The following is a 19913-nucleotide window of genomic DNA, read 5'->3' as shown; positions in this document are numbered from 1 at the left end:
CTTCCCTGCCACTCCATCAGTCACCAGATTCACTAATCATACCCGTGTTGCAGGTTACTTCTTTTTTAATCTTTAAGTTTGTTGTTTAACAAACAATTACAGAATGTGAAGGCTGCACACTGACTGCAGAAGGCAATCAGTATATCCTGTTATAAATCCAGTATTACCCATAGCCCCATGTCCAGTCCTCCTGGCTGTAGTTATTAAAAAAATATACACATAGCTGCAATGATCTCCCCTTTCATAAATGCAAAAAACAAATCCACATGCCAAAAGGGTAGAAACAAACATCCACCTTCTTCAAAGGCAGACATATGAGAGAGGGGAAGAAAATTTAGGAAATATTTAAAACAAATACAGTAAAGTCATTGTATGCAGGTCAGGAGTCCAGAATGACTCAAACAGCAAGAAGCATGTACCTTTCCACATCCCCAAAAAAAAAAAGAAAGTGCCAAACTGTATTCAACCTAATGTACTCTGTAAGAGTTAGCATGTACATGTTCTGCAGCAACTGGAGACCACAGAGGTTTCTAACAAAGATGATCAAGGGACTCCAGAACATGCCTTAAAAAGATCAACTAAAGTCCCTGTCACTAAACTCAGTTATCAGTAGGGGAGACTTATGTCTGGCTGACAGAGCAGTCTTCAACCTAAACCTAACGAATTTGTTGCACATCTGTAAATCAAGTGGGATTAGAGCTACCCACTCCAGGGACCTAAATATGGCCAGCGACTTGAATAGGACATGATGGAGGGATATATTTGCCTCCCAGTGACTGCCGCATCTTTCGAATACACTGCCAATTCATATGAAGCAGAGCACCTCTATGACACTGTTCAAAAGGAACATGGACGAGTGGCTGGGGCACCATAAATTCATACCAGGGATAATGCCCACAATCCTTCTAGACATGGGCAGTCATTACTAAATACAAGCCTGGATACAGACTAGAGTATCTATGGTATCACACTGGGATGAAACAGCTAGCTTAAAATAACCTCCAATAGCCTAGTAACCCCTCCTATAATCCTATTAACCTCTGCCACTGTTCCTCTTTTCCCAAAATACTGGTACTTTGTGATTACATGCAGAGTCATACATGTTTTAATAATAATACTGGCTGATGTCTTGACAGTCAGGTACCCCCCCCCCCAGGCAAACAGCTCCTTCTGAATTACTCTTATCTGACAAAATTCAGTGCACATAGGCTGAAGGTATAGATCATGAAGCAAACACAATTCTCTTACATTCATATGGTGTCCTCTGTTACATGTTATAGTTCCTCAGGGTTTAAAGCAACCAGTTTTCTGCCAACTACCTGATCCCTCCTTTAATTTAGTTTTATGTAGTTCTTGTGCATCCAACTTTGCTGTACCATACTTCTTCCACAACAAACTACATGTTGTTCTAATACTTTCCTTTACACACAAGATACAGTTTACACATTTTTTCCCTCATCCAGCAGGTGTTTGTGTGCTAGTCACCAAGTTTCTGTACCCATATTTGATGGAGCTTAGTTCCACATCTGATTAAATATAATACTGGTGCACACTCAAATTTCTGTGCAATAGAAAGCATTTTCCTAATGCATGTTTGTATTGGCCTTCACAGACACAGGACTAGCTGGCATGCAAATGAAACACGTTTACACAAAGATCTGTTACTACTGATCACAATGCCTTCTTCAGGCATGTCTGAAACCTTAATGACAACACACAGCAGTGTGCTAAACTGGTGGAGAATAGTACTACCTTCACTATCAGGCTGACATAACAAATTTTCTGGCTGATACATTTAGCACAAACTTTACCACCACCCCCGCTCCACCAGGTGAAATTTCCTCCAATATTCTTTCCCCAACTATTAGCAGGGACCAGGTGCTGGCAGCATTCATTTAAGTCAAGAACACTGCCTCCATAGGTCCTGTCAAAATCCCCAGTTGCCTCTTGAACAGTCTTAAAACATGACCTATCAGGACCACTTAGAGCACTCCAACTACAGCCTCAAAACAGGCTACATTTGAAGTGAATGGGGGCCACAACAGTCATTCACCTCCATAATGGCAAACCATCAAGTGACCCAGGGAACTATAGACCTATCAGTCTAACAAGTCTAATATGCAAAGCAATGGAATGAATTAGCATGGAAACAAATAAGGACAATGGTACAATGCAGACACCAGACCTACCCAGTTTGGCTTTATTAAGGAAAGGTCATGCCTACTTAACCTGGTTAGTTTTGTTGAGAGGGTCACTAAGGCACTGGATAAGGGTAAGACGTTATATACTGCTTATCTTGACCCGGACCGAGGCTAACTGACAAGCCCTCAGAGGTAAGCATTAAAACCTACATAACTCGCTGGATTGTTGGCTGGCTGATTGACAGGACTCAAGAAGTCAGGCTTGAAGAGACCAGCTCCACCAAGAGATCAGTCACCGGCGGAGTACCCCAGGGCTACATGATAGGCCTGTTCCTGTTTGGCTTCAACTTCTTGGAAGTCAAGACTAACGGTCAAAGCCTCTGGCTCACCAAATCTGTAGATGACTGTAAATTGGGAGCCATTATAGCTTCCCCCAAAGACACCAACATCTAGCAAAAAGGTTTAACACAGGCAATGACTGGTGCCAAAGCCATGGCCTAACACTCAGTGCTATAAATTACCTTATAATGTCCTTTGGGAAACTAAATTTATTACTCCACTGATAAAACACCCCTAATACTTGACTTAATAGTAAGGGATATGGGAACATATGTAGACAGCAATCTGGCTTTTGAATACCATACAACTAAGATAATAAGAAATTCACTCTGTCGCCCAGCTTATAAGTAAGGATATGTTATCCAGGTCCAAGGAACTTGCAGTACCACCCTACTTGGCCCATATCAGACTGATCACTGGATACAATGTGCCCTTTAGCATGTATCTAAACAAACCTACAATAGATGGAATGTCCACAAAGGTTTCTCACTAGTAGAATTCAGGGCATGAAGACCCTGGTCCTACACTGATCACCTAAAGGCTCTGCCACTGCAGTCAGTCTCCTACAGGCTGCTGAGAGGGGACCTTTGCTGGGCTTACAAGGTTTCCTCATATCCAGACCTGCTGGACTGCTGCACATGCTCAAAACAAACAGTGCCAGAAACACTAGATCCAGGGATTAGAACTTTGTTTGTGACAAACAATGTGTTGCAGGTACAGCTGCGTGTCCCAAAGGATCCCCACACTATGGAACAGGTTCCCCCATCCATTAAAACAGAGTTCATCCCTGACCCCATTCAAACGAAACTTTGACAATTAGATGAGAAGTTGTACATTTACCCCTGGTCTGGCCTCTATGCCCCTTATGGACAGAAGCTATCAATAAGAAAACCTTTGGCCTAACACTCCCCTTATAAATCCTTAGTTACCTCCCAACATACCCCCCTGCTGTACAAATGTCCACGATACTTGGGGGCCCAAAATGTTTAGGGTTCATGACTAGGCTTATAAGGGCCCTAGTGTCAGTAGCCTAGTAAACTATGAATCAATGATAAACCTTAAAAAAGCTTGACGTTACAGCCACACATATTATCGTTGCTACTAGGATTGTTTTCTATTGCTGCTGCAACATTAATTTATTTTATTTATTTGCATTTGCTTATGGTATTGGTCTGTGTGGGCAGAAAGTCTCTTTTCAGCACATGTAAGGGGAGAAAAGCTCCACAAAATACAAGGCAGTAAAAAAATAGCAAAAACAGGGAGATATAAAAATAAGTAGAGTCAGTTTTTGTACTTTAGAATTAGCAGATATAATTAGAGGAACCACTGTACTACATGAGGAAATGGCATACAAAAAAGGGTTATTTTATACATATATTTACATACATACGTGTCTGTGTGTATTTACATATAAATAATATTTACAGAGCAAATGATGGCCACACTACATTGGATATTTACATCTAAAAATAAAGGAAACATTTTTACTTCCTTAGCTAGCAATGCTCGGTAGTTTTAGTACCGTGAAGGGGAGACATAAGGAGAACTAGAAGGTTTAGAGTATGAGGAAGAAAAGTGATAGACAAATGAAAATAACCATGGGTATGAGAAACAGAAAAAAAAAAGGTAGTTGGTAGGCAAAAGAAAAATTAGAGTGAGTGAGATGTATAGGGTTGTGACAGGAATACAAAAAATAAACAGTAGTAGTAATGAACGGGGGCAAGACAGCATTAGAAAAAACTAAATGGAATGAAAAAGCAGAGAAGCAAAGCATATAGGCATTTTAAAGGAATAATGGCACTGAAGAAAAAGCTGTTTGAGTGTATACTTTATGCAGGCAATTGAGATTGAAACTATGCTGAACCAGGTATACAGCATGAGCATAACCAAAAGTCCATCAGGCATTTTTTTAGTCACAGCTTAATGGACTCAACGTTATCAACTAACATGTGAGTAACTGGTATGGAGTTCCACATTTTAGAAACAATGGACAAGTACAGAGAAACTTACAGTACTGTTTAATTTACTTAATATGTCTACACAGAAAAGTGCTCTTTCCGCTTGTTGATTTGAGTTGGAGGATATTACTTAGAGCAGTGTATTTTTCAGGTCTGTTGAGATTATGAGCAATAACTACTTGTGAAAAAGTTAGAAAGTGTGATTGTTAAACAGCTTTAATGGACAGAACAAACACAGGTGAGAACTCTAATAAAGATTTCCAGCAGATTTAGTTACTTTGTTGTAGCATTGATCATGCAGATAAGTTTATGTAGCCTATAACAAACCTGTCACAGCTGCTCAATACAGAGCTATTTCATGGTTTTACGTAACATTCATTATAATACAATTTACAGCAGGTAGCAGAAAACAGACTATAAACAATATTTTCCTTTACCAGAATTTATTTTTTTCTCCAAAAGGAATCACCCTATATGTCTATGAATTAAAAATGCACAACTTAAAAGTTTTGTCCCTTCAGGGAAAATTTCTACCCTCGCCAGCTGCCTCGGTGCACAGCATACTGGGGCTGAATGGAATCTTACGATACTTTATTTAAGAATCTGCACTGCACTTAAATCATTTTGCCTATCCCATTTTAAAGTTACTGGCCAAGGAAAAACATACATAGCAAACTATCTGTAGTTCTTAGCTATTTCACACCCTCTGGGGAAACGGAATTCACCTTTAAGGATTCAGAGATTATTTGCTGTTAATTACTTACAGTTGCATTCTTTCTCTTTACAAATTCCATAAACTTACTGAGCTTTTGAAATCTTACATTTCTTACTTTGTAGCTGAAATTGAAAATAACCTGGCGTCACTGACAGTCACAGACTACCTTGATAAGCTGATTTCTAGCTTGTTAAACACCGTTTTTCAGCACTTCTTCTTTCGGCTTTTCTCGGTTAGGGGTCGCCACAGTGGATCACCTGTCCGCTCATGACTGGCAGTGGAGTTTTATGGTGTAGAGTTGCCAGCCCGGCGCCCAACCTTCCACAGAAGGCACACACACAAGCACGCACTCACGCTTAGGGCCAGTTTAGTGTGTCCAATCCAACTACACCATGTCTTTGGGATGTGGGAGGAAACCGGGGCACCCGGAAGAAACCCACGAGACCACAGGGAGGACATGCAGACTTCCGCACAGAAGGCACCCCAGTCGAGGACCGAACCGGAGAACCTCTTGCTGTGAGGCGACAACGCTAACCACTGCACCACCGTGGCTGCCTCACTGTTTTTCAGCACTAAAAGAAACTAATGACTGGAGTATGCTTAGAAGATAGAACCCAGAGCAGACTGTCACTGGAAGAAACTTTCAGGTACACTGTCCACAGATGCACTTAGCTGTAAATTTTAAGTAAGCCCATTTATGTGAATGCTCACAGGATTTGACATAAAACAGCAACATACACACGCATTTTCAGTATTCAGTGTGCATTACAGGACAGACAATGATCAACCAAAAGACACTCAGTATGAAATAAGACAGTTCACTTGATAAGGGCTGCTGCTATACAAAGATATTTCTGAGAGGAGCCAATATATACATTTGAAATTGGGCATTTTCCTGGCACATTTCAGAAAAGAAGCACCTAGATTTGTATATACTCTGGTGTATATACTCTTGATTCAAGACAGCAATTTATAAAAAAAAAAAAAAAAATATTGGTACTTATGCATTATCATAACCAGATTGCGAACCCGTCATGTTTTCATGAAACAATGTTGCGTAACCTAAGAAGGGGGTGTATAAACTCAAATATTCTGTCAGATTATTCCTCTTCCTATGTAAAAAAAATAATGTCAGAATTCCTCTTCTGGGGAGCATCCTTTCCAGACCTATACACGTTGAGTGGTGCTTCTGAGTTGTCGTTAATGTTATGACGGATGAAACTCACCACGTTCTCAACAACACAACAGACACATTTCAAAGCTCCTTACGTGCAGAGACTGGAATGTCCGATAGTTACATTTGGGAGACATTTCTATGACTCTTTTAGCATTTACAGCGCCTCTTGTTAGTACTGTAATTGGCTGCTGGGAGTAAACATGTTCAGACAAATAGTAGTCTGTCTGTGAAGCGTGATAACGTCCAACACTCCTGACACAGGAGTTCCACTGGGGAGAAAGGCTGCCATCCCTGAGGAATCACTAGCCAGTTACTCAGTATACCTTTCAGGCATCTTTGCTTTTCACGATTAGTGCCCATGAAAAGTTAGACAGAATATTACTGACTAACTTCCCTTTGCTAAGTTTGCAATGAAAAATGTAGGATTTGTAATGCAGTGTACTACTGCGGAGTTCATAGAACCAATAAGGCACACCACTCACGAGTAGAAAATTTGACCGTTTCTCTTCTTCCTGCCCATAACCCTGTAGGACAGTACTAAGTTGTGTACACACCCCTTTTAATACAAGTGTTTTTAGCAAAACATAACAAATTATGCCTCTTTGCAATTTGGTTGTGATAATACGCAAGTACCAAAACATTTACTCTGAAAGTGTGCTGCACAGATGAAAGTTATATACAGAAATGAGAGAATTAGAAGTTATGTACTCACCATAACGTTCCATCTGAGTAGGTGTATTCATTTGTCTGCAACCTGTGGGTTATGGATCCGACATCGGATCCGAACCGGCATGGTATACCAGCTATGGATCCAAGCTCTCAGCTCCTCCCCTCACCCATAATGCCCTGCTCTACCCTCATGACCTCAGATCGAGTTTGCCAACAGCAAAAACACCCTGAAAAGGGTAACAGATAATATGCAGGAAACTGAAAGGCCAGGGGGATAGGAGGGCGGGATGGTTGCAGACAAATGAATACACCTACTCAGATGGAACGTTATGGTGAGTACATAACTTCTAAATCTGAAGTAGGAGATTCATTTGTCTGCAACCTGTGGGACAGAGTCCCCAGCTACCTGAATCTTGGGCGGCCATCATGGAAGGATATTTCGGAGCACCGCGGAGCCAAATGATGCTCTACCCCTAGATGCAAGGTCCAACTTATAGTGGGAAATAAAAGTATGAGATGAAGCCCACGTGGCTGCTGCACAAATATCATCTAGAGGAATCCTAGCCTTGAAGGCTGCCGAGGTAGATACTGACCGGGTTGAATGGGCATGTACACCCTCCGGTGCGGGCCTTCCTGAAGCTTGATAAGCCAATAAGATGCACTGTGAAATCCAGCGAGACAGAGAAACTTTAGAAATTGGCTTGCCCAAATTAAATTTAGCAAAGGAAATAAACAACTGGTCGGATTGCCTATGACCAGCCGTTCTGTTTAGATAAAATCTAAGTTGCCTGTGAACATCTAATGAGTGAAGCTTGTATTCACCTTTGTTTTCATACTTAGGGAAGAAAACAGGGAGGTTAATGGACTGATTAATGTTTGCTTCAGAAGCAACTTTAGGAAGAAAGGACGGGTTGGTCCTGAGGTAAACACGGTCCGGATGAAATACCAAATAAGGGGGTTTAGCTGATAATGCTTGAAGCTCTGAAACTCTCTTGGCTGATGTAATGGCTACCAAAAAGGCTGTCTTGAAAGACAAGAATTTGAGATCCACCGTAGCCGCTGGTTCGAAGGGGCGGTCAAGGCCTGGAGAACCAAAGAGAGGTCCCAAGGAGGAACTGCTTGTTTTACAGGGGGCCTGAGAAGAAAAGTACCTTTAAGGAAAATTTTACACAACTTGGCTGACATAAGAGGATTAGAGTCATGGCCAATGTGATAATGAGAAATTGCCGCCAGTTGAACTTTGACTGTGGAACTGCTGGCACCATCGTTAAAAAGAGTGGTTAGAAAGTCAAGCACTAAGGGGAGAGGAACCGTGAAGGGATTCAGGCCTTGCCGCTCCGCCCACAAAGAAAACCGTTTCCACTTGCTGCGGTAGACTTTCCTAGTGGACGGTTTATGAGCTGCCACCAGTATTGCCTTAACAGGTGACGAAATACCGGGAGTCCTGATCAAGAGTGGAACTGGAGCAGCCAAGCAGTCAGCTTCAGGTTGTCCAGGTTCGGTGGAGGTATGCAGGATGGATGGGATATCAGATCCGGAATGGGATCTAGAATCCAAGGAGGATTCACCGAGTGAGACCTTAGAAAGGGGAACCAGATCTGTCGAGGCCAAAATGGAGCAATGAGAATCATTCTGCAACCCACCCGAGAGGCTTTCTGAAGAACTTGGAGCATCAGAGGCAAGGGTGGATAAGCGTAAAGACCACCGGGTGGCCAAGCATGCACCAGAGCGTCTCTTGGAGAACCTCCTGGAGGGGGTATCAGAGCGAAAAAACTGTCGCACTTGGTGTTTGAGGGAGAGGCAAAAAGATCGCATGAAGGAGTTCCCCACCGTGCGAATATGCGTTCCGCTACTTGAAAATTGAGAGACCACTCGTAAAGGGTCAGAATGGTGCGACTGAGCTTGTCCGCCAGGATGTTGGACTGACCCGGAATGTGCGTTGCTATTAGAAAGCGGTTGGTGGAGATTGCCCATTCCCAAACTCTCATGGCTTCTCGACAAAGGGGGTAAGACCTTGTTCCCCCTTGCTTGTTGATGTACCAAACGACAGACATGTTGTCCGATTGAATCGCAATTGTTCCCAAGGGAAGAAAGTCCTGAAGTGCTAGTAAACGCTAAGAGCACTGCTCTCATCTCTAGAACGTTGATATGCAGTAAGGTCTCTGTATCGTTCCACGTGCCTTGGACGGTCCGGCCCGCAAAATGCCCCCCCCCACCCGAGGCGGGAGGCGTCCGTGGTCACCGTGGCGAGGGGGGGAGAAGCACAAAATGGGCGGCCTCCGTGGAGATCTGGAGAGTGAAGCCACCACAGGAGGGACCGCTTGCAAGCCTTGCTGATCGCAATGGGATGATGCATAGGGAGAGCAAGGTATGACCACTGTACTAAGAGAGTCCACTGGAGGATGCGCATATTGAGCCTGGCAAGAGGAAGAAGTGCTATAGCAGACGCCATGGACCCTAGAGCCCTCAGGACCAACTCCGCCGGAACAGAACTTGAGTGGAGAATGGCCCGCACCTGGAGCTGCAGATTTTGAACTCTGTCCGCAGTGAGGAAGGCTCGTAAACTCCTTGTGTCTAGCCTGGCCCCTATAAAATCTAAGAGCTGTGTGGGCGCCAGGTTGGATTTCTTTGTATTTATTGTAATGCCCAGAAAGGGAGCAAGATGGAGAAAGGAGTCTCGCGCCAATAATAGTAGATGCCTTGTTGGGGCAGTAAGAAGCCAGTCATCCAGGTATGGAAAGACCTGCACCCCCTGAAGCCTCAGGTGGGCCGCTACCACTGCTAATACTTTGGTGAACACCCTGGGGGCTGTGGTGAGACCAAAGGGAAGGACCCGGAACTGGTAGTGACTGGCTCCCAGCCGGAAGCGGAGGAACCTCCTGGAGCGCCTGTCCATCAGGATGTGGTAGTACGCATCTTTGAGGTCTATAGAGCACATCCAGTGATTTTCTCCCAGAAGGGGGAGAATAGATTGCAGAGTGACCATTCGGAATTTTTCCTTGGGGACTGCCAGATTCAAGAGAGAAAGGTCTAGAATTGGTCTTAGTTGCCCCGTCTTTTGGCACTAAAAGAACCTGGAGTAGAACCCTGATCCGATCTGGTCAGGGGGACGGGCTGGATGGCTCTTTTCTTTAGCAGATGGCCAATTTCTGCCAAAGCGGCCTCCCGTTGACCGGGTGGACCGTCTGGGAGGGACTTCAACTTTGGAAAGTGAAGAAAAGGGATGCGGTATCCTCTGGATATGATTTGGAGAACCCAGCGGTCTGATGTTATGGACTCCCATGCCGCTAGGTGCCCCTGAACGTCCCCAGACTGCCTCCAGAGTGGAGCAGCCGGGCAACCCCTCAGGGTTGCTGCGCGGGCCGTTCAGAGAAAGGTTCTCTGGACCCGAAGTTTCTGGGAGCCCCTCTGCCTCTAGGGCGGCGTCCTCCCTGTCCTCCTCTGCCACGGAAGGACTGGTTGTCCGGAGCAGGCTGGGACTGCTGCGACTTCCGGAACCTCATCTTCTTCTGACCCTTTTGGTTCCTAGAATAGGGCCTCTGGGGTGCAGAGAAGCGGATTCCGACGGCAGACAGCGTCTTCCCGTCCTTCTCGCTCTGGGTCAAGGTTTCGCGAACGGTTTTGCCAAAGAGGGCAGAACCATCATCGTTCGCAAACGACGCTTTGAAGGGCTCAGAAAAATCGCAGTGACGGAGCCAGGCCTGACGTCTAGTGACTAGGCCTGTCCCTGCGGCTCTAGCGGCGCCTTCCGTAGCGTGGGAGAGTAGCCGCATAGAGGTATTAGTAACTGATCTAAGAGTGGCCATGCGGGTGGAGTGCAGCACCCTGTCCTCCTCCGACATGGACTCTGGGGGAGATGCAGCGTATTCTTTAATGAGATCTCGCTGCATCCTAATGACGTGTGCCAGGTAGTTCAGCGCCCTTACCGAGAAGGTCGCTGAACTAAACATCCGCTTCCCCAAGCGGTCCATCATCCGAGACTCCTTGCTCGGGGGATGGACTGAGGGACTCTCCTGAGCAAGTTCCCTCTTGGTGGCCGCCGCCATCAACATGGCATCTACCGGAGGCCCCTTACTCCAATGGGCACGGTCGGACGGTGGGCTGAGGATCCTATCGGGCCTCTTAGGAATTGGCTCCACGGTGTCCGGTTCCTTCCACGCCCTGGTGGTAATGAGGTCCACCAGGGGGTCGGCAGGAGGGGACACCCAAGAGGTAGACGGGCCCGCTTCAAATGCCTCCAAGAACACGGACTCATCCGAGGAAGACTTGGGGGCAGACCACCCCCCCTTATACGGAGCATTTCCATGATGTCCCCAAATGAGACATCCTCGGGGGGTGACCGTGGGGAGCCTTCCCCTTCCTCCAAGTCCGTGTCTTCCATGAGAGACTCGGGGGAGTCAATGTGCCTCCTCTTGCACGTATGCTTGCGAGGAACATCCTCTGGGGGGCTGTCAGAGGACTCCTCGCAAGCAGCAATCTGTTCCATTGGAGCAGCTTGGGGCACAGAAGCGGGCTGTCCCAAGGGCCGGATGGTGGAAGCCTGGCCCAGTGCAGAGGGAGCGGGACGGAGACGAAACAAGTGCCGGGGGTCCGGAGACCCTCAACAGGGCCCTCTCCACTACATCAAACGCCGAAGGGGAGCCGACCTCGACCAAAGGATCCGACAATCGGCTCCCCCTCGGATCCAAAGAGTGGATCGGAGCCGGCGCCGAAGCGCTCGGATCCGAAGGGACAGTGCGCTCCGACACAGACGGCGCCGAAGGAGCACTGATCCCCCCAGACCCGAGGCTCGGATCCAGGCTCCGAGAGGTCGGATCCGAAGCACTCGAGGGCAGGGTCGGATCCGAAGTACAAAGTACTATCGGCGCCGACCCACCCCCGGCTCCGAAGCTGCTCGGCTCCAGCTGCTCCGAACCCGGGTAGCGGGTCGGAGAAGGAGCAATCGGTTTGAAAAAGGGTGTTGAACTCCCCCCCAGAGGGGGGGGAGGCAAGAGCACTCCCATCTGCATCTGGGCCTGGATGAACCTTCTCATCATCCGGTCCAGATCAGCATCCGAAAGGCTATACGTAGACCTCGACGAGGCTACCGAGGTAGGCCTGGAGTGCCTCCTCGATAGCCTCGACGGAGATCGGGTCTCCTCCTCCTCAGGTCCCGGTGAAAAACACACTGGAGACCGGAGCCGAGAAGGAGGAGACCGAGCCGACAACGGAGCCGGGGGAGAAGCCCGCTTGGCTGGCGGGGCCGAAACAGAGGTCTCGGCCCGCCGCTTATGGTGCTTCTCCCTCCGGTCCCTTTTCTTAGCATCCCTCTCCTCCGAACCAGAAACGGGAGGTTGAGTCCCAGGAGGAGGAGGGGGTGCCGCAGAAGGAATAACCGTAGGCACGGTTACTCCCGAAGGAGCGGAGGTCGGAGCCGAGTCCGGCGGTAAAAGGCCCGCCAAAACAAGCTTGGACCTCCGCTCCTTCAATGCCCTGGGGTTGAACCCTGCACAAATGGAACAACCAGATGTGAGGTGTTCAACCCCCAGGCATCTAACACACCGAGTGTGGCCATCAGCTGGGGAAAGCTTATGGCCACACTCGGAGCATTTAGAAATGATAGATTTGGGTTGCTCTGCCATCCCAAACTATCACAGTAGTTACTAAAAACTAAAGTAACTAAAACACACAAATACACTCACAGGCCCAACACACACACACACTACGCCAACAGCGAGTGGAGGGATAAAACTTTAGATTAACTCTAAAAAGTAAATATGTCAAAGGGGAACCTACACTTTCACACAAAAACCCCCAAAAAATCTATTAAATTTTGAAAATTTAACACTAAAATTAGCACTTAGCTTGAGAGCTTGAGAAGCAATCCGGTCACCATGCGCGGCAAACGAGATCTGAGGTCATGAGGGTAGAGCAGGGCATTATGGGTGAGGGGAGGAGCTGAGAGCTTGGATCCATAGCTGGTATACCATGCCGGTTCGGATCCGATGTCGGATCCATAACCCACAGGTTGCAGACAAATGAATCTCCTACTTCAGATCCCTTCTTTTGTATATCATACAGACTAGCCTGTTTGATATATATTGCCAATAGTAAGCTGAACCTTAAAAGGCAGGTAATATGATATTCTGAGGACCAAGGGAGGAAAAGTAGGAGAGGTAGCTACTACAGGAGCTGAAACGTGCAAAATCACAGCTATTTGTTTACACTTCAGCAAGCATTCTTTACAGAACATGTTCCAGATAAAGGAAAACAAATCTGTACAAGTCAACACAAAACAGTCCCAGACACTTATACTTAACATTCACATATGTTAGCAGTACTGCTCACCTCTTCCATTTTAAGCAAAAGGAAATGTAATCTCATAGGACAGACCAGGGTACAATAACCTCATCAGCTGTAATCTCATAGTGCCTTATGGGGAACCAGAAGTAGTTTTTCAAGAAACTAAGATTACACGATGACGTATGCCACCATGAGGCTATTTAGGGTCATGACAAAATTACAAATAATTGGCAGGGCTGCGGATATACAGGATGAAATCACTGACTATGACCCAGGCGACCAGAGTTTGAGTAATGGGTTGTATGCTTGACAGCATTAGCAGGGAAGGATGGGCTTGCACCCTTGACTGCTGCCTAAATGATGACTCCCTCAGTATCAAGGTAGAGCAACTAAATCTGCACCATTGGCAATAATTAAAAGGTGGTAGTCAGGATGGGTAACTACAGCAGAGCTAGTAAGTGAGAAGGCTAGAAAGGAACTTGGTATGACATCTGGACAGAGGAAGGACGACAAGGAGACATGGTGGTGGAATGAGGAAGTACAGGAGAGTATACAGAGAAAGAGGTTGACAAAGAAAAAGTGGGATTGTCAGAGAGATGAAGAAAGTAGACAGGAGTATAAGGAGATGAGGTGCATGGCAAAGAGAGAGGTGGCGAAGGCTAAGGATAAGGTATATGAAGAGTTGTATGAAAGGCTGGACACTAAGGAGGGAGAAAATTGGCTACACAGAGGGACCGAGCTAGAAAAGATGTGAAGCAGTTAAAGGTGATAAAGGATAATGAGGGAAATATACAAGCGAGGAGAGTGTATTGAGGAGATGGAAAGAGTACTTTGAGGAGTTGATGAATGAAGAGAATGAGAGGGAGAGAAGGCTGGATGATGTGGGGATAGTGAATCATGAAGCAAGGAGGAAGTAAGGATAGCTATGAAGAGGATGAAGAATGGAAAGGCTGTTGGTCCAGATGACTTACCTGTGGAAGCATGGAGGTGTTTAGGTGAAATGTCAGTGGAGTTTTTAACCAGAGTGTTTAATGAAATCTTGGAAAGTGAGAGGATGCCTGAGGAATGGAGAAGAAGAGTTTTGGTACCGATTTTTAAGAATAAGGGTGATGTGCAGAGCTGTAGTAACCACAGAGGGATTAAATTGATCTTTCCCATAGCTTCATGCTGTGACTGAGTAGTGGAAGCTAGGTTAAGAAGGGACATGATGATTAGTAATCAGCAGTATGGTTTCATGCAGGGAAAAAGCACTACAGATGCAATGTTTGCTCTGAGAGTGTTGATGGAGAAGTACAGAGAAGGTCAGAAGGAGTTGCATTGTGTTTTTGTAGACTTAGAGAAAGCATATGACAGGATGCCTAGACAGGAGTTGTGGTATTGTATGAGGAAGTCGGGAGTGTCAGAGAAGTATGTAAGAGTGGTACAGGATATGTATGAGGGCAGTGTGACAGCGGTGAGGTCTGCGGTGGGAGTGACGGATGCGTTTAAGGTGGAGGTGAGATTACATCTAGAATCAGCTCTGAGCCCTTTATTTGCAATGGTGATGGACAGGTTGACAGATGAGATCAGACAGGAGTCCCAGTGGACTATGATGTTTGCAGATAACACTGTGATCTGTACTGAGAGTAGGGAACAGGTGAAGGAGAGACTAGAGAGATGGAGATATGCTCTAGAGAGAAGAGGAATGAAGGTAAGCAGGACTAAGAATAAATGTGTGTGAATGAGAGGGAGGATAGATGAATGGTGAGGATGCAAGGAGTAGAGGTGGCGAAGGTGGATGAGTTTAAATACTTGGGATCAATAGTTCAGAGTAATGGTGAGTGTTGAAGAGAGTACAGGCAGGATGTAGTGGGTGTGGAAGAGTGTCAGGAGTGATTTGTGACAGACGAGTACCAGTAAGAGTGAAACGGAAGGTCTACAAAAGGGTAGTGAGACCAGATATGTTATATGAGTTGGAGACAGTCGCATTGACAAAAAGGCAGGAGTTTGAGCTGGATGTGGCAGAGTTAAAGATGTTAAGATTTGCACTGGGTGTGATGAGGGTGCTCAGGATTAGGAATAAGTATATTAGAGGGTCAGCCCAGGTTGGAAGGTTTGTAGACAAAGCCAGAGAGGCAAGATTACTTTGGTTTGGACAAGTGCTGAGGAGGGATGCTTAGTATATTGGGAAAAAGATGCTAAGGATGAAGCTACCAGATAACAGGAAAAGATGAAGGCCTAAGATAAGGTTTATGGATGTGGTGAGAGAGGACATGCAGGTGGTTGGTGTGGCAGAGCAAGATGCAGAGGACAGGAAGAAATGGAAACAGATGATCTGCTGCGGCGACCCCTAACGGGAACAGCCGAAAAAAGATGATGATGAGTCAGACAATATAGTGTCACGATGCACACTGCTAACAGTCAAACAGTATAAAAGTCCTGACTGGCCTTAAAGGCTTGCAGCAAATGTGCACTACTACTGTTGGTTATGACTACCACTAAACACCTGCCACTCTCAAGTAAGCCTTGCACAGTAAAACTGTACACCAGTGCTATAATCATTGGCTTTCTGGGACTTCACCCACATACCACTCAGCCAGTGCCTTTCAGTGTTATCTTACCAACAGTAACTGACAGTTGGACAAGATATTTTTGCATATAAAATAAACACACACACACAATCTCCCAGTAGGGGCTATTGATACCTTTTTACTTCAGTGCCCCTCTTTCCATCTTTTCAGTAACACTACCACCATCTAGACTATAACAATACACAAAAATAATTACCATTCAATCTTAAGTCAATTGTATTACACCCATCTAGTAATGATATCTAAAACAGTCACTCTTCAAAAGGTAAAAGCTAACAGTAACAGACCAGGTTCAGTGATTATTTTCATTATAATAAATCACTAGCTACAAGCTTTTGCAACTGACTAAAATTTACTTGAAATAAAGTCAAGCAAGGTATTTCAAGATCAAATATACAAGCAATAAACATTTACCCCAGCAAAATATACAACAAATCTAAACAAGACAGAATGTGGATTACAGCTAGACTATCCTGAGTAGAGTAGCAACCTTGCCACCCTCAAGATTATATAGATAACTGGATGGGCAGCCTCAAATTGCTTCTTGGTTTATTCTGTCTTGCCCTCCTTGAGGCTAGAGGAAAATTCTGAATAGGGTTTTTGGCTAGGCTTGAGATGGTCTGCACACTAACTGCATAGTACTTAGCTATGAACCACCATAAGCAACAGGCCTAGTGTACACTATCTGCCTCTGATTTAAGAGGCACTGCATTCAGGAGATAAAGAAAACACAGAGGAAAATGAATCCCAGAAATGAATCCAATAAAGTCTACTGGGAAGTTCAGAGGCAAGGCACTCCATACTTAAGAGTCAAAGGCTTTTTATTTCCTGTTAATCTTTGATTTTGAATGTAGTTTCCTAATTCTACAAGGAGAAATCTGCCAATGAGTATGAAAAGCAGTTTAGTTTCCAAGGATTTCTTTGCCTTCATTAAAAGAAGACAACTACCGATACATATTTTTTACTTCTGAAGTCCAGTGGATAGGACGAAAACGCATGTAAAATTGAAAGTGCGTTAATGACAGTGCTTTTATTGTTTTGTTGTGGACATTAAAGTGCTTTTTTACGGAGACCTCTTCTGTGGGGATTTGCACTCCTTATTGTGTTCCTGGTTTACTTAGTGGAGAGCTTTCCGCAATTTTGGTGGCTTTGTGATATTTTTTACTTCATTTTACACTTTATACATTTTCACACTGCAAGATTTGCTGGAAGCAACTACTAAATATTTCACACAATTTTTGTGAAAACTTGTTGCACTTCGCTCCAGTTATTACAAATTTTCTGTCAGTTTTACTGAAAGATTATTGCAAGTTTCACTCAAACTGGTGCAGCTAGATTAAAATGAGTCCTACTGACATGGAATATTGTGGCTGCAATTTCTGAAAAGACAAATGGATAGAAAAAATTCAGTGGTTAGACTTTAAAAACTGCATGAAGCACCTAAAAAAACATGCCGTGTAGCATGCTTTGGTTTCCTGATGGTATCCAGTGCTGTGTTCTGTAGTTTGCCTGTAACAAGGTATTCTTTTTTTTAATTTCCTTCTCAGCTTTATGGTTAGTGAAAGCAGAGCAATCAGTCGATCTTTCATATAGTTTTTCAGATCAGTAGTATATTTTTTGCTATTCCTCTTGGAATGATATGCATTTTATCCAAATCTTTCAGATGTACTTTGGTTTTATTATCTTCTGACGAAAGCAATTTAAATAGAAAAGTATTACACACTCAAAATTATGGGGGCTGGCACTTGGCTATATGTGCATTCAAATGAAAGTGGATAAACCTGTTTTCAGAGTCAAATTTGAAACAGTTAAAGACCACAATGAACCAAATAATGGGATTTTATACATTCTTTGAAAATTCCAACAGTTTTATACAAAATAACCAAATTAAAACCCTAATGGCCTGCAAATACTGCAAATTACAAAAAGGCTAGACATAAAGGGATCATCCTTAAACCTTACAAATTATTATAGTTTGTCTTCTACTGTGTTACCTGACAATAATTTGCTGACAGCGTCTCCTAAACAAGGTTACTGGAAAAAGGCCACTGAGAAATGTGAATATCACTACAACTACTCAGATTTACAAACATCCAGGAATCTGGACAGCTCCACCACTGACACTACCTTTCACTATAACAGAGGAGAACATGAAATCATAATACTAATGTCGCATCTGCCACATTGTCAATATGCTGACAAAACAGGCAAGTATATCCTTTGGGAAAGGAGTGTTACTTCAATATCTGGCATATGACATCCTGTTCATTCCTCTTGCCTATTCTTATAACCTAAAAAAGCTAAAGACTGCATAAAACAAAAGCTGTAGATCCATTATACTGGCACCCTAAAGACAGCATCATTGCTACTCTATTTAAAGAGCTGGTTGGTTACTTATTACTTAAAGAGTTGCCCTTGTTATCAACACCAAAATCTACAAACTACTAAATCTTTGCTACTGTAGGTCACTAAGAGAAAGAAATCACAAAAACTCTGAGATAGTCAGTTTCTCTGCAGTCATAATTAAAGCTCCATAACATTTACTACCTCAGACTGTCCTTTTAATTTAGAGCCTCAATAGTTGGGAGCTCCCTTCCCAGTGCAACGCGACAGCAAGAGTTTCAGTCTATTCTACATGCGTCACGGAGTTGCTTCAAAATCACATGCTCCATTACTGGCTTAATTACATATTTAAGTTCTTTGCTGCAATGTGGGTTTACTCATACTGTGATTTCATATGGGATTTAACAGCTGGTGTAGTTACAGTAGTATGCTTTTGTACAGCTTGAAGTAGATAATGCAAATATACTAAGCTAGTCTGTTTATTCTTAGCTGTTAACTGGAACAGACCAGCTAGGCTAACGTAACCCCTTTTCAGTGGAGGCTTGAGGAGAAAAGTTCCCCAAACAAGACTATACATGCAGGGATTAACAATGAATGGTAACATCTAAATATTAAATACACTTCTGGGGGAGAAGCCAATAACAAAGTACAAGTTAAAGCATCATGCAAACACAACACAAGGGTAAAAGAGCAGATAGCAATAGGGAGACAGAGGGCAAGAATTAAGTGGGATAAGTTGGTCATCCCCATAGAACAAGGTGGTTTAGGATTATCAGATTCGAACAGCTACCTTCGGTTACTAACCACTTTAAGTCTTGTATACATAATGCAAGAAGGTTATAAATCAAAGTGGAAAGTGATGATAATGGAACACTGGAGATTTTTTAAACACCTTTACTAAATTATCATTTGAGACACAGGCAAATTTACATTTATGTAAAACTAATCAAACTGTGTTAACAAGTTTATGTTTAAAAACATTATACTTCACACATATTGCTATATATCAGATAACTTAAGCAATATTAAATAAATTATTCTATTCCTGCCCTTTTTTAAACATCTTTACTAAATCATCACTTATGATGTAGGCAATCACACAATTATATTAATGAAAACAAACCACAGTGACACAATCCTAGTTGCAAGCATCTTGCATCACAAACCATATTGACACACTCCCAGTTGCAAACATTATACATCACTTATAATCTACCTAGTCATTTTCAGGCAAACATTAAATGAGCTATGCAAGTCCTGCTTACTTTAAACTTCATTCCTCCCCTGTACGTATTGTTCCCACAATTCCCATTTTTCTTATGTAGTTTGCTCCTACCATTTTCTAAACATCTCAATTCCAGTCATTTTATCTGTTACTATATTTACTACTTCTAGTATAGTTGATTTAGAGCTTGATTTCATTTTCTAAAAACAGCTTTTTTGGCAGCCACCATAATTAGACACAGCAAGTCCTTATGTCTAGGAAATTCCGATTCTGTATCATAGCTTAGAAACATCATCTCCCTCGTCACACCAATCTGCCCACCCAGAATTTTAAACAGTGCATCCCACAGGGACTCAACGTCAACCAACTCACTGCACTCCCAAAAACTGTTTCCAGTCACCTCTTCCTTCCCCTTCACTCCTCCAACATCTGCAGTCTACCGGAGGAAAAATTATCTACAGTCTACTTGGGTTATAAAAATATCTATGTACATT

At 43.9% G+C, this 19913-nt stretch overlaps 1 protein-coding gene across 1 annotated transcript in view; it reads right to left on the bottom strand.

Annotated features, from left to right (window-relative positions):
* GLE1 (GLE1 RNA export mediator) overlaps positions 1-19913 on the bottom strand; it is a 1828321-nt gene that overhangs the window by 460787 nt on the left and 1347621 nt on the right. The gene's annotated exons all lie outside the window — the stretch shown is intronic.

This window comes from Protopterus annectens, chromosome 16.part0 (assembly GCF_019279795.1).
Source record: "Protopterus annectens isolate FY-2018-M chromosome 16.part0, PAN1.0, whole genome shotgun sequence".
Taxonomy (NCBI): domain Eukaryota; kingdom Metazoa; phylum Chordata; order Ceratodontiformes; family Protopteridae; genus Protopterus; species Protopterus annectens.
This window is presented reverse-complemented; position numbering and strand designations above follow the sequence as displayed.